Below are 15,431 nucleotides of genomic sequence, written 5' to 3' on the forward strand. Positions count from 1 at the left end.
GCAAGAATAAAGCTAAAAAGTATCCATATGGTTGGTCAACATGCAGGTCTAATAGTGAGCTCAGTGGAGCATATTCACCAGAATAAATGAAAGCAGAGCATGAACTGGAATGGGAGATGAAAAGCGGAGACATGTCCATAGGATAGGAACACACTGTGAAATGGAGCACAGAAATAAATGGGGCATTAGCTGGAGCAAAACAAAGGGTGTCCAAGTCTAGAATATTCACCCAGCCAACAAACCTTTACTGAGCACCTGTAACTTCCAGACACTCTTCTGGGTACCAGGGATACAAAATTAAGACAAGACCAGGAGAAGAAGAAAGAACAAACAAGTAAACAATGTTACTTCAGAGTATAAGTGCCACAAACCAAATAATATGATAAAATGAAAATGAGTGAACAGGAAAGACCTCAATGTAGAAATGATACCTGAACATGAGCCATAAATGACAAGAAGGAACCATCTCTGCAAAGGTCTGGAACATACCTATATGCTATTGGGAATGATCCAAATGAGGTAATAAGACTCACTCAACACATATTTACCAATCAACTTACTTATGCAATATGGCTGTAGGCATTGGGAAGAAAACACTCAAGGACACAGACAAAAATCCCTGTCTTTCTGGAGTTTACATCCTAGTAGGCTAAGAAAAAGGAAAATAACAAAACAAATATTATTATGTTATTTATTATGTTACAGAGTGATAAGGGCTAAGGAAAAACATAAACCAAGAAAGGAGATAGGAAGTTAGGGAAGGACTGTGATTTTAGACAGGACAGCAAGAAAAAACCTTAAAGAGGTGAGGAAGTGAGCCATAATACGGGAGCATGCTTCACCAGTTGGAGGAAAAACATAATAGTGGCACAGAAGAAAAGGAAAGTAATAGGTGATAAAGAGAGTGCTGAACAGAAAAACTAACTTTTGTGCTTTTACTGAAAGAGATGGTAAGCACCTGGAGGTTTCTGAACAGAAAGTTACATGATCTACTGCTTTAAAAGGATTACTCTAGCTACTGTGTTGAAAATACGTTTAGGGGAACAAAGGTATAAGCAGGGAGACCAGTAAGAAGGACTGTGCAGTAATCTGGGCAACTGATACAATGGCATGGCTATGGTAAGAAATGGTTAAGGTTTTAGATATTTTTAAAGGGAGAGCAGACATGATTTACAGACAGGGTTTGGATATGCTGTGTGAGAGAAAAATGAGTCAAGAACAATACTGTCAGAAGTCTGAGTAACTGGAAAGAATCAGTTGCATTTAGGAACAACTAAGAGAAGCAGCCTTATGGGAAATTGGGAGCTCAGCTCTCGATGTATTAAGTTTGTGATGCTTCTTAGACACCCCAAATTTTTTTCAAAATGTTGGGTATTAGCATGTAGAGTTCAGAGGAGAAACCCAAGCTAGGGATATGAATTTGGAAGTTATCAGCAAATAAATTTATCTGTTTAAAGCTATGAGACTGGACTGTATTTAGACAACAAGAAAGGAGAGGTCCTAAAACTAAACTCTCAGCCACATCAACAAAGAGGTCAGAGAGATAACAGAAAAAGCAAAGGCGACTAAGGAACCACCAGTGAAGTATGAAGAAAACTGCTAGCAGACATGGTGGCCTAGAAGTCAAAGGAAAAAGCATTTCAAGCCAACTGTGCCAAATGCTACTAATAGGTTAAATGAAATGAGGACTGGAAATTTAGAACAGTGGTTGCTGGTAGGGTTCAAAAGAAAAGGGAGAATGAATATAAGCAGAATTTTCAAGGTATTTTGTGTAGGTGGTGGGTGAAAGGGGAGACGGGAAGAGAAATCTGTTTTAAAATGAGATAAACAATCATTTTTGTATGCTCATGGCAAGAGCTAGCAGAGAAGGAAAAACCAATGATGCAAGAGAAGGGAGACTGACAATAGTACTATTCCTGAGACCAAGAGGGAATGGGATCTAGTGTACAAATGAACGGGTGTCCTTCTCTTGGAACATTAAAGTTCACCCACCATGACAGAGAAAGTAAAGAGCGCAGTCACAGATTTGGGAGCATGCAGGAATTCTTTCAATCATTCAATATGCTTAGTGAAACAGAAAGCAAGGACATTAGATGAGTGAGGATAGGGGAGGAGGTGCTGGGATGTTTGAGAAAAAGAAAAAGAAAAATACAGTCATAAAAGAGGTTGAATAGACCAGGGACCATTGGGCATGAAGCCAGAGAAGGACAAAGTTGTTGAGAGTATATATGAGAGATTATTCTTCAACATGAAATTTCAACTGGGTATAAGTGAAGGTGAGGGATAATGAAAAGCTTAAATGGATAGATTGTAGGTTCTGGTGGAGATGAAGGGCTGTTGGAACTGGAAGTATTTACTAGAGGAATAAGACAGTAGGACACTTGAAATGAGACTGGGGTGGGGATAGTTACTGGTAAAAGACAAGGTATTCTAGGATATGAAATGGGAACACGTGGATGAATTAGACTGAAAGATAACATCACTGGAGAAGAAATCAAGGAACTAATAGCCCAGAATATTGGAAGCATCTTTTATATCAATGTTCCTCAAAGAGCCAGACCATGACACCATAAGGAGCTTCTGCTAGATTATAAATCAACACACTGCATCTTTTATCAAGAAGAATTTAGTGATAGGTGATTTATATTCTGGCACAAACCCCTTATCATAATCCATGCTAGTAACAAACAGTTCAGACCAGACGACATTTTGAGTAGCACTGTTCTACATGGACACTGATATCACCAAGAATTATGACAGAAATAAAGAAGACAGTGAGCCAGGCTAATAAAGTGTTCAAGGAAGGAAGGAGATGACCCCTCCTTACTTTTTCTTCTTTTCTCAAACATCCCAACACCTCCCCAGGAAAGTTGGCAGATGACTTTAAAAGAGAGTGGTAGTGGGTAGTATAATTTGATGGCATGAGAGTCAAAGTTTGAAGTTCTGGAAAATAATGGTTAAGACGTGACAATGAGAAACAAAGACATCTTCTCTATCTCTTGGTTTAGTAGTAAAAGCTGTGCAAAAAGGTACTAAGAGAGCTGCAAGGGAAGTAGCATTATTAGAAGACAGGCTAGGTTACAGTGGGATTAAGAAAGAGACGGGAGGGGCGCCTGGGTGGCTCAGTTGGTTGAGCGACTGCCTTCGGCTCAGGTAGTGATCTCAGGATCCTGGGATCGAGCCCCACATCGGGCTCCCTGCTCAGTGGGAAGCCTGCTTCTCCCTCTGACCCTCCCCCTGCTTGTGTTCCCTCTCTCGCTGTCTTTCTGTCAATTAAATAAATAAAATCTTTAAAAAAAAAAAAAAAGAGAAGGGAACATTCTCAGAATACACTGAAAATAAAAGGGGTCTGCTGATGACTATGAATTATAGAAGGCACAATAAGTGAATTTAAGGAGGATGATAAAAGGTGGGCAATGGAGAACAACAACAAAAATCCCACAAACAAACAAAACCACAATGGGATTAGAATCTGGAGGGATAAGACTAACACAGAAAAGTTAGGTATAACTAAAAGAACAAAGTCCTTGAAAAGGCATGAGTCAGGACTGGCCTCTGACCAGGATATACTCTTTCCTCCATTTTAAAGATGGACATTTGATGCAGATTGATAAGGTGGTGAAGGAGTTCCTGCTTAGCTTCTGATGAGCGAGAGGGGACTCACTTGAAGAGCGGAGAAGGTTAAATAGTCTTCCTGTCTTGGAGCTTTCTAGAGAAATGTAATACAGTCTGGGGTATAATGGCAAAGGGAGAAATCTGAGGCCCTTTAGCCTACAGTCAGGGTATTCTTCAAAAATGATTATTCAGTATTCTTACAAAAGAAAAGTCCAATTTTAGTACTTCCCAGCTTCCACTTTTGAGCAATATCAATTTAACTATCATTACTCTGCCTCATGAGTGACCCCCAATCTTTAGGTGTTCCAGACTTTTAATTTCTTAAACTTTCCAGCCTCTTATTTCTTATTCTATGGGAAACAGAATGACTGGCACTGATTCAGGACAGAGGAAAGAGGACAAATTAAGGCAGGAAATAGTGACCTACAGGACAACTATCAGATAGAGAATAGTTTTAACTACATGAATGGATCACACAAAATATTCATAAATAGCACAATATAAACCTAAATTCATAGTCTCACGTAGTTTTTTCCACAGATAATAAAAAAATAATAAAATAGCTGGACTTAAAAACCAAACTGTAGAATTCAGCAAAATGCCAGAAAACAGACTAAACTTACAAATGTATCGAAAGAGTTATATGTCCACGCATACTAGGTTTCTTAAAACATTTAATGTCTACTTTTGCATCTAAATGAACTATTAGGTAGACAGAAGTAATGTCTGACATTGCTGCAATCTTTCAGTAGCTCAGAAAAATAACTAAGCCAGTACTTTCTACATAGTAGAATGGAACACCACTTGGAAACCTCCACAGTTAGACTGGAAAATATTTCCAAGAAACCCTTGTTCCTGTTTTACACATATGGCACTCATCTAGTATAGGGCAAACTTCAAAGACAGACTCACTCCCTATATCCTTACCCCAAACCACTTAATTATACTTAAAAAAAAAAAAAAAAGTTTACAACAACCACTCCTCAGTGCAGCAAATTACTACAATCATTTAAGATCATCTTCAAATTGCATTTCCAAGAAATTCTGCAGTAAATCTAACTTCTCACACTTTTATATGAAAAATGTACAATAAAATGTGTGTATATACATACATATACATCACAATTATTCCAGCTATCCTAAAACCCTTTTAATAAAAGCTTATTAAACTAACCCTTCAGCCTTTGCACATCTTTTACTTCCAAGTCAGATCAGCTACCAGCATTCACGGTAAGATTTATTAATCACAGATATGGTTTGTATGCCTTGAGAACTGATGAACTTGACAGAACAAACAGATTAAAAATATCTCCCTCCCACCCAATTTTTTTCACTAATTGTTTAACCTATCTGTTACAAATCAGTTAAAAGGAAACAGTACAGCAACATGTGAATTAGGAAATCACAAGTAAAACTGTGGGAACATTAGTGAAGAAATGAAGAGACAAATAAATACGGGAGAAAATGGGAAGTGCTATGAAGCATTTTCACCCCAGCATCATCCAGCTGTTCACACTATTCAAACTGCTGGGGCGGGGAGGGCGGGGGTGAACCTTTTCAACAAGTTCATAAAAAATCAGAGGCAGGAAATTTCTGGAATATTATAAGAAACTTTACAGTGGCTTGGCAAAGTTACATGGGGATAGTGGGATAGGCCAAGAAGTAAGCACCTCTGAGATAAATGTTTTGTGAAAAGTTCACTGACCAGTTTTGTTTGTATTCTATACCATATCATATAACTACAACTGTAGCACTATTCTCAGATACTGCGTTTTATAATCAATGTTGCCCTATGCACTACAACTTCAGTCCAGACACAGCTTGTCATTTAAACATGTAGCTTGCAGATTAAACACCCAACTTTTCAAACTCCAGAAATGAAAAACATTGCCCTAGCAACAAAAGATTTAACCAAAATCTATTTAACTGCCTGCATAAATTTATTCTAACCAAGTAATAGCATGCCATTAATTTAAGTAAAACTTTTATTCAATTAATTTTTCATTATCTAAACTTTGCTTTTAAGTTTTGGATTTGGTCTGATAATAGTTTCTGTTTAAAGCGTAGACTTCAGATAAAAACCAGGACATGATTTAAAGACATCAATAAAATTTCAGGCTGACATGATTATGTACACGCAGCCAAAATATGTCCAGCATTTTTAATATCTTCACAGATTAAGTTTTGAAATCTCTCTTAAAAATGCTCTTTAAAAAACTATAATTAAGATGACCCAAGTTGTTATTTCTCCTTTTCCTTGACCAAAACTATCTTATAATTCCCAAACTCAAGTGTGAGTTTCCCAGATTTCACAAACAAGTTAATAATACAAAAGTGCTTTTAAGTTCCTCATGTATAGAAGGTATTTTCCAAGTGCCTAAACATGACCCTAATAGTTTAACAATCTTATTTCCTATGTTATATGAACCCACAGATTCTTATCATTCTCTTTTAGTAGAATCATTATCATAAAGAACTGTACTCTAAATGGGACTACCACAGATGTTACAAACCGGCAGTATCCTGCCAGTAGGTGTATTTAATTTGTGAATAGTGTCTTAAAACATGAATGTCATTCACCAACATGTGCAAATCAAAGGATGCACATTAATCTGATTCCCTGCCTCTCTCAAGAAAAAAAAAAAATCAGATGATGTGGCAACATGAACTATATTCCCATACAATAGCTGGAACTGCTGAAGATTGGCTGCTTAGAAGGGATTTGTATTCTCCAATTTGTTGTATTCCACAGTCCCAGTTACCCTATACCAAATGGTCCTAGAAACACCGAGTAGCCATTGCCACTATAATAGAAGACCAATCCTATATGACTTACGAAAGCAATCTTACTTTAGTCACTTATCTTGAATGTCAAAATGTTTATGTTACAATAAGGAAGACAAGCAGCCAATTTCAGAGATAAATTAAGTCCCTAATAGAATTTTTCAGTAAGCTGTATGCACATACTTTTTAGAAGAACTTTCAAATCCACTCTATCTCGTAAAAATTTTGGAAAACTGGAACAGCAGCCTTAAGAGACAATAAATGATGCAAATACTAAGAATCAACTTGAACATTACTAATTCCAAAAATGATCCACTGTGGAAAAAAAAACACAATCCATTCTGAATAACCATTTGTATAAAACAAGGCATTCTTGTTGTGCTTTAAAAAAAAAAAAACATTTCTTAGTCAAAAATCATTATCAACGTTTTCAAAAAATTACTTAATTCCAAGAGGAAAATGGAGCAGTGATACTGTCATTTTCCTCCCCTACTGTCAACTTTTCGATTTCATTTCAACCACCCATTATGGAAAACAGGCAACATTTTAAAGTTTGTCTGAACTGATTAATTTTCCATAAAATTAACATTTGACTTCCAAAAGTTAATTGAGAATACACTTCATTCTTGTTACTAATCAGAATCCAAACTGAAAACAAGTATATTCATTAAAAAAATGTTACTAATGGAAACATAAGACCTTTACTACAGGAGCAGGGAGAAAGGTTTTTATTGAAAAATTTAAAGGGCAAAATATTGGCATAGTACATCACCACCCACAACCTTATACAATGAGAGCCTATAGTAACCAGGGCATTATAGTCTAGAGTTCACATACACTGACTGAGCTAGTTTTGTTTCTATCTAGTTCCTAACACAGATATATTTCTTGATAATATAACTGAATTGAGCACTTACTCATGTTTTTACTGTGTACCTTATTTTAGACACACTGACAATCTGATTAACTTTTTCTGAGAACTTTAGTTTCTGTAATTCATTAGGACAGCTAAACACATGATCCCTCACCCCCAAATTATTATAGTGAGTTTTTGGTTTCATCATCATGATATATTTAACCTACTTAAAGTGGGTTACATTAAATGTAATCCCTAATTTAACTCTGATCTTTCTCCTACAAATATTGGTTGAGATGACATTTTCTCAAGCCAATCTTTTAATGATCAGTATTGATATGAATAAATTATTCTAGAATTCAAAAGGTTTCTTGATTGATGCTTTCTCATCAGAACTGTTCAAAAATATATTCCACACAAACTTGCTGGGGGGAAAAAAAAATCACAAGCATTACATTATATCCACTGGAGGGCACTCAACATGACCAAAGCATGCAATGAAAACATGCCCCAACACTACTCTCACTCTGCAGCTGCATCGGGTTTGAGGGAGACTCTGGGGCGTGGGGAATGTCTCTTAAAAGAAGAGATGAGGGGCGCCTGGGTGGCTCAGTCGTTAAGCGTCTGCCTTTGGCTCAGGTCATGATCCCAAGGTCCTGGGATGGAGCCCCGCATCAGGCTCCCTGCAAAGCAGGAAGCCTGCTTCTCCCTCTCCCACTCCCCCTGCTTGTGTTCCCTCTCTTGCTGTCTCTCTGTCAAATAAATAAATAAAATCTTTAAAAAGATGCCCACAATTAAATTCAAAAAGGCAGTTAAACTCTAAAAAAAGGGTTCCTAATGTAACTGACTTTCTCTGTTACAAGAGCATCTTTCTTTAGGGAAAGTAGATTTTATACATACTTTTAAGGATAACAGGGTTCAGGCCTCAACGGATCTGGGTTTCAAACTGAGTCAAGCTCTGTCTTGCATGAAACACAAAAACACAAGCAGCATTCCTAAGTAAACAGAGGAAATAAAGAACTTTCTCCTGAGTTTAAATGATGAAAAACTATACGAGTTAATTCCTACTCATTTCAAGCAACACAAATCACGTATTTTCTCTTCATGGAACCTGAGAAGTATATATTTATTTTAGCCTATTAGCCTAGTTATCTATCACACAATTAGAACGCATTACATAAACAATGGTCTGTTAAAGAAGGAGAACTGATTCTGCAAATCAGTATCCTCTATATGAGGGCACAGGAGGCAACAGCTACATGCTCTAGAATAATCACGAAGCAGTTCCTAATCTATGTTTACTATTTACTTTTATGGTATAAAAATGTTTTTAGTCAAGCTATTTCAACAGAAGATATCATATTCCCAACAAGAAAAGAGCTGCAAGAAAAACTTAATACAACTAATGTTTTCAAAAACAATGTCCCAAGTCAATATGAAGCACTACACAAGAGTTGCAATACTTTTAATTAGAAGTTTGTCCTACACAAAAAGCATTCACCCCTTCCACCCTGGGTTAGCAATCAAGAATACTTCCAACCAAGCTCAAAGTACAAACTTAAAAAATTTACCACCTACTCATCTGCAATTATCAACAACTAGTAAACTATGAAAGAGAAACAAAATCATGTTGTAACTGGACAGACGTATTCTTTCATTTGAATAACACAAAAGTTTCATTTGGCTGAATATACTTAGTCCATTTTGGGGGGTTATAATTTCACTGCTACTTACAACTATAAGAAAGATATTCAAACTTTTTAATTATCCACATCCCCAGTTTCAACAATATTTATACTCCTCTTGCCACCCTCCCAACAAAAAAGGGTATCTGCACATAGTTTATGTTAAGTGCTACATCTTAAAATACCCTTTGAGAAATTTGCCTACTTCATGTCTTCCCTTCCTATTTGGAGAGGGAAGTATCTATGAAAACAAGCACACACAAAAACTTCATATATATGAACAATTTTCATTCTAGTCATGATTAGTAACAGTACGAAGCTCAATTCAGTTTGATGAGTTTTAATATTGGAATATACATTTACTCTACATAATAATCTTAGCAAAGGATAACTAATAATTAGTTCAAAAGAAAGAAAACTCTTGAATACTTGACACTGAACACTGGTAAATGTTTTACTTTTTTATTAACCGCCTTATTTTAAAAACATAGTTTTCCCTGAAAGCTATTTAAAATGACTGTTCCAGCCTCTGGGAGAGTCTCAAGCTTAGGACTCCACAAGGACTCTAAGTTGCACGCTATACTAAACTTCCTAGTGCATTTTTTCCCCCTCAAGGACTTCAGGCTTGAATAGTCTCAGCATTCCTTTAATCCTATAGAATAGTCTTCTGCAAGTTTTTCAAGTTACTGTTGCAATCACTTTAGGGCCTTGTCCTTGTACATGGCCTTCAGAACAAAGACTGGGTCAAAGTAATGAATATTGGGTGCAAATTAAGCAAATTTTGAGAAACGATATTCTCCAGTAAACCTTAATGGTTCTTTTTTTTTAATCCAGAGAATGTGAAAGTAAAATAAATACTGCAGCAGCCTCAGTTTAGACCCAAAACAAAGTCTCCAAAGTAAAAGTTTATGTCACTAATTTAAGCAGATAGTTAACGGTAGCGTTATGTAAAGACATTTCAAGCTATGTCTACTATTTTGTAGGATAAAAACAAGTTAACACGAAGATATCTGAAGGTCCTGAATGTTCACCAACTGACAATAATGAAATGGCTTCCTAAATTACACACAAAATACGTTGTAACTTCAGCGATCTGAAAAACATTAGCCTAGACTTTTCAAAGGATAGCCGTCTCTTCAACTTGATGTCTAGTCTAAGCCACCACTATTCATGATACAAAGCTCTCATTTCACTAAAACCACTCCTCGATTTCCTTTTGCCGACCTCTGCATACCAGCAGGCCAGTCTCTCTTCATTCACCACTCACAAACTCAGGGGGGAGGGGAGACCACAGATGTCTGGAAGATAGAAAGTATGGAGACAATGCTCCCTCCAAAAGGGAACTGAAAACGAAGGAAACAACTACACCCAGCTGCCAAAGCTTTTAAGTTTCGCGGATTCAGAAGGAGGCTTTGAGAACTTTCAGTCTCTGTTCAAAATCCTCTCCCTAGACAAAACACTGAAAGAAGTTGCAATTATTTGGTCAATTTCGTAGCGAGGAAACAATTCACTCTGCTGAAAAGAAAACGTGCTCTAAAAATCATGTTTATCTGCCCTAAAAGTATTTGAATAAATCATTTCTACCAACAAGATTCTCGAAGCACTCAGGAGCTGAATCCCGCCGTTCACTTGATAAGAAACAGTAAGCCAGTCGCCCTGGCCCCCGCCCCTATTTTTACTAGGGTCTCACACCCACCGCCATAAATCCAAGACTCCCCGTACGTTGCATGCCGCTTTCACTCACCTGCACGGTACAAGATATAGGTGCAGGACACGGATTTATATGTGCAAACCCTACTGACGCATCGCACCGTCTGCACTAGTAGTTTGGTTCCTCTAAGGTTTAAAGTTGCTTGGGTCTAAACAAGCGCCAGTGCCAAACTCACGTAAGCGTGGCATTAAAAACAAAAAACAATTCTCTTAAGAATTCTCTTAATTCGTCCTTAAGAACGAAAGAGGGAATCTGAACAGAAAGTCTACTGGCCCTATCGACCCGGCAGATGGGACCTGGGTGGCGTCCCAGGCCCAGCGTCCGTACCCCAACTCCCCGCTGGGGCTGGGAAGGCGGAGCCCCCCACCCCCGTCCCCACCCCGCCCCCCACTCCGGCCCGGAGCATCCCGAGGCACAGGGTCCCTCCCCCAAACTCGGCCGCGGCCGGAGCCCCGGACGGAAACCACAGCCTCCCCCGCGACCGCCCCCACCGGCCATCGAGCTCCTGGACGCACCCTCGCGTCGCCCCCTCCCCGCCAGCGGCGCCCCCGGGGCCCCGAGGAGCAGCGCAACCGGAACCCGGGCCCGGACGCCGCCCTCCGCCCCCCGGGCGCGGCCCGCCCCCGCCGCCTCCTCGGCGCCCCCAGCCCGCACCCCCCCGCTCCCCACCCCGGGCCTCCGCGCCGCGCCGGGCCCGGCTCCCAGCCGCCGCCGGGACCGCGCGCCCGCGACGAAGTTTGGCTCCGAAGAGGGAGCGGGAGCAGCCCCGGAAGGGTAAGGAAAGGAGCGCCCAAGCACCTCAGGGGAACAGGCTCCTCCCGCCGCTGGAGTCCGACCGTCCTCGGCCTGCGGTGGCGGCTCGGCGGGGACTGGAGCTGCTCCTCGGACCTTCCTCCGTCTCCGCCTCCCCTCGCTCTCTGCTTCTAGGGCCGAGCTAGCGCAGCTGCCACAGACCGAGAGGCTTAAAATGGCGCCGCACAAGGAGCTCTTATAAGTCGCGCAGTGGCCGCTGTATCCTGCCGCCACCGGCGCAGCGCGGAGCGTTCCGCCGCGCGAGGACAAGGGGCGGGGCGTGGACGAGCGGCGGAAAGTAGTCCCCGCACCACCCAGCGCCCGCTGCCGTCCGACCGCCCCGGGCAGGGGCGGGGCGCCCGCTCGCTCCCCGGCCGCTCCCCGAGGGAGATCCTGGAGGGTGTCTTGCCGCGCTGCTCTGGGGGGCGGCCCGCGAGGGTGTCGTGGTCCGAGGCGGGGAGGCCCGGGCCCCTGCAGGCCAGGGCTTGAGGGAGGGCGCACCCGGAGCCTCCACTGTCCGGAGCCCCCACTGTCCGGAGCCCGGCGCCCCCACCCCGTGCGGGCCCCGGCGGTGAGAGCGGACGCGGGCTTGCCGCGCTTCCCGCTGCCTGCGGGCGGCGGCCTCTCGTCCCCGGCTCTCTTGGGCGGGGGGGGGGGGGGTGGGGGGGGGAAAGCGGTGGCGCGGGAGCTGAGGCCGGGGCCCGCCCGCTCCGGGCGCTGTTGGGCGCCGCAGCCGCAGCCGCCCGGCTGTCGGGTCCGGGAACTCCCGCGGGTTAGGGCTTCCGCGGTCGTTGCGGTCTGGGCCTCGCACTCCCCTCAGGACCTGGCTCGCGGGCGAGCCGCACACCGCTCCAAAGCCCCCCACTGTCCGGGTCGTGGATCCCGCATCCCGACCCGTTGCTCAGCCTGAATCTGGAAGTGAACCGCCGGGCCGCCTGCGATTCCCCCCTCCCGAAGGCTGTGAACTCTCTTAGAATGGGCGCCTAGTGCGCAATTCAACAAGTCCTCAGGAGTACGCACTGTGAACAAATGACTGATGGAAATGGATTAGCTCTAGAGCCCTGTCAATTAGGTTAATTCTTATAGATTCCATTTTTATCTGGTTCTACAGTGCTACTAACTATCAATAGATTTACTTGTGGGGATGTTTCTTTGGACGAAATGCATTTCTAAGGTAATACTTTCTTGAGAAATCGATTATGTTGTTTATAGAAGGAATTATCAATTAGGCAGCTTGTGATTTTTTTAAAATTAATTTTCCATTCCTCAAAAACATTTTTTAATTCGTCTTAATAGGCTGAAGGTCTCCATTTCCCTTGGAAATGTTTCGATTGTCATCCATCAAGATTGGCATTTATTTGTCAAAGCTGAAACAATTACGATTGATTCAGTTTCTCTAGTCTATTGTTTTATGCTTATTTTTCCTCCAAAACAATGGAGAGTGCAAAAAGCAACAGTGAAAGTTGTCTTGAGGCTTTTATCCCTATAATTAATGCATGCAAACAATAGGTCTTTTTACATAGGTAAGAGCAGGAAACCTACTTACTCACTATTCACTCATGGAGTAGAATATGTAGTTTTAGGCAAGCTAATGCTTCAGGGCCAACATGTTCTTTAGATAATTGTGGTTCCCCCCCCCACACACACACACACGTCTTAAAGATATTTTGCTACATACAGTGGTAACATTTAACTGCTATGACCATACCAGTGGAAAAAGTACACACACTAAGATGATGTTCGGTGAGATCCGTTGTCTAGGGTTACTTCCTCATTTGTATCTTTGCTAGTAATTCTGTAGAATTAAATAAACCAATGGTAGTGATTAACTCTGCTAGTCAGAATTCAAACACATTATACTGAAAAAGTTATTTCATCAAAGCAGTATTTCCCATATAAACTCAAAAGTGTAAATAGCATTTCCAGGCACTGACCCCCAATTTTAATCCTCATATATAGTATTAAAGAATATACAGTTGATTTGATTAGAGTCACATTTAAAATCAGATGACTGATTAATCAATATTTGAGGAATTTTTTATGGATGTCTCCTTTTTCTATCTTCAGTTTTTGTGGTGTTTTTGTTTTTGTTTTTCTTTCCTAGTAAGACACTGTTAAAACTGGTTAAGACATATTTGCACCATTTGAACATCTAAGGGATAAAAACTATTCTACGTTTGTATTTCTTTATTCAGATGCCGAAATAAAATGGAAGCATTTTCTATCACTTATATCTTAATCTAAATTTGGAATTAAGATTTTTAAATCCCTGCTAATGCTTTAAGCAAACACAATGTTATTAAAGGAGATGTAAAATTCACAACAATGCAGTAAGCTGTTTTTCCCATCAAATTTAAGTGTACTGAAGACTTCCTGGGTGACTAGCATTAAAAAAAATTTTTGTTGAATTTAACAGATTGCTCAGAATTTCCTTATTTCTTCTCTCAAACAACAGAAATTGTTCCAGTTGTCTCACCAAAAATATGACACAAATAACTTCTGAGAAATGAAGATAAATGCTCCCATTAAACCAAGGAGAAATACAAGCATCAAAATACCTGATGAACTGGTGAAATAAGTGGTTTTGTAAAAATGATTTTTCAAAACTGACCTCGGGCAGTATGTTTCATAAAAAAACACTTGGTTATTTTTTTACACCTTTTTCTCCTAGAGCTGGCCATTTGGGTATGACATAAATTAATCCAAGTTAGTGCAAAAAATGGCATTAAACAAACAAGCAAACAAACAAAAAAACTGCAAAAGACAAATGGTTCTAAATTTCAGGCTCTGTGCCTAGAAACCCCAAGTGTCTCCAGCTGGTTTAATAGAGGAAGTATTACTTGTCATGATACTAGACCATTGCCATATCAGCAGTGACTACATGGAACCTGAATGTAAAGTGCCCTTCACTAAAACACATGCTTTTGAATCACCTTTAGGCAAATAAATAAATGCCCAGATTGTTTGAGCACTTTCAAAAGAAACATTAATCAAGTCAGCACTGTAAAGAAGGCCCGTTCACTTTTTGGATAGTTAACTATCAAATCCATTAATTAAACATTTATTGAGCACTAAGACAATGAGCTTCCTTTAGAGAGAGGGAAGCGAGTGACTGGCTTCTTTTGATGAGGTCCCTTAAATTAATGTATAATTGTAGCTGTTAATCAATCCGACTTAAAGTAAACAGACAGTAAGAATAAGAGCCGTCAGACGAGGGTGTGGTCTCATCTGGACTCTGTATCTGAATCTCCTTGGGAAGAAACCTCACCCAGCAGAAAGGTAAGACTAATAACATTCCATGCACTTAGAAAAAATAAGTCCCAATTTCCCTAAGAAGGTCTGTTAAAAATATTTCTTTCTGTCAAAGTGAAAACATTGGACAAAAATCAGATCAGCTTTTCATTTAGCAGCTCATCAAGTGGGCTATTTATGGATTGGGACTTTTGATTTGCAATACCTCATCTCAGGGTTCAGTGTTATCTTTTGATTTCTTTCCAGCTGAACAGGCTAAGTAGTTGTAAATACCTCTTGTCAGCCTACATGGTTGGCTATTCTCGCTCACAGAAGTAATCTAGGAACCCACTGGGCAAATTCAGGCGGAGAGCCCCTGTGGAAAGCTTGCATCTGGTGTGCACTGCAGAGCGAGGGAGGGGTGGTGAAGGTGGTGGGAGGCAATGGCCATGGTGGTGGCCGAGGCAGCGGCAGTGGTAACTATGATCATGGCGGCTTCACTTATGCCAGGAACAGGCTTCCTGCTTGGAGTTACATGTTCTCGAGGCCTTCCTTGGCTTGACACAACAGTCCTTGCCATACTCAGGAAGCACATTTAATGGCCACCATAGAAAGTGTGAAGGAAAAGCGATGGAGACATCATCCATGATATTCAAAGAACACAAAGGTATATGTTTCTCAGTGTTTCTAAGAATTAACACAAATAAGGCTGCATTGCAAAGAAATCACGCTTTGGAGACATACTCCCCCCCCCCCC

At 40.8% G+C, this 15,431-nt stretch overlaps 1 protein-coding gene and 1 long non-coding RNA gene across 3 annotated transcripts in view; both read right to left on the reverse strand.

Moving 5' to 3' along the window:
* Window positions 1–11,607, reverse strand: part of CTNNB1 (catenin beta 1) — a 39,260-nt gene extending 27,653 nt beyond the window's left edge. For both annotated transcript variants that reach the window (XM_025883738.2, XM_025883734.2), the window contains exon 1: window positions 11,450–11,607. The gene's annotated coding sequence lies outside the window, so the exon portion shown is untranslated. The remainder of the gene's footprint in view (window positions 1–11,449) is intronic.
* A 1,029-nt stretch (window positions 11,608–12,636) lies between these two features.
* Window positions 12,637–15,431, reverse strand: part of LOC141374216 (uncharacterized) — a 3,931-nt gene continuing 1,136 nt past the window's right edge. Inside the window, exon 3 of the long non-coding RNA XR_012380951.1 lies at window positions 12,637–13,238. This is a non-coding gene — a long non-coding RNA (uncharacterized lncRNA). The remainder of the gene's footprint in view (window positions 13,239–15,431) is intronic.

Source organism: Callorhinus ursinus, unplaced genomic scaffold (assembly GCF_003265705.2).
Source record: "Callorhinus ursinus isolate GAN/ISIS: 27379988/994484 unplaced genomic scaffold, GSC_fseal_2.0 scaffold1, whole genome shotgun sequence".
NCBI classification, from domain to species: domain Eukaryota; kingdom Metazoa; phylum Chordata; class Mammalia; order Carnivora; family Otariidae; genus Callorhinus; species Callorhinus ursinus.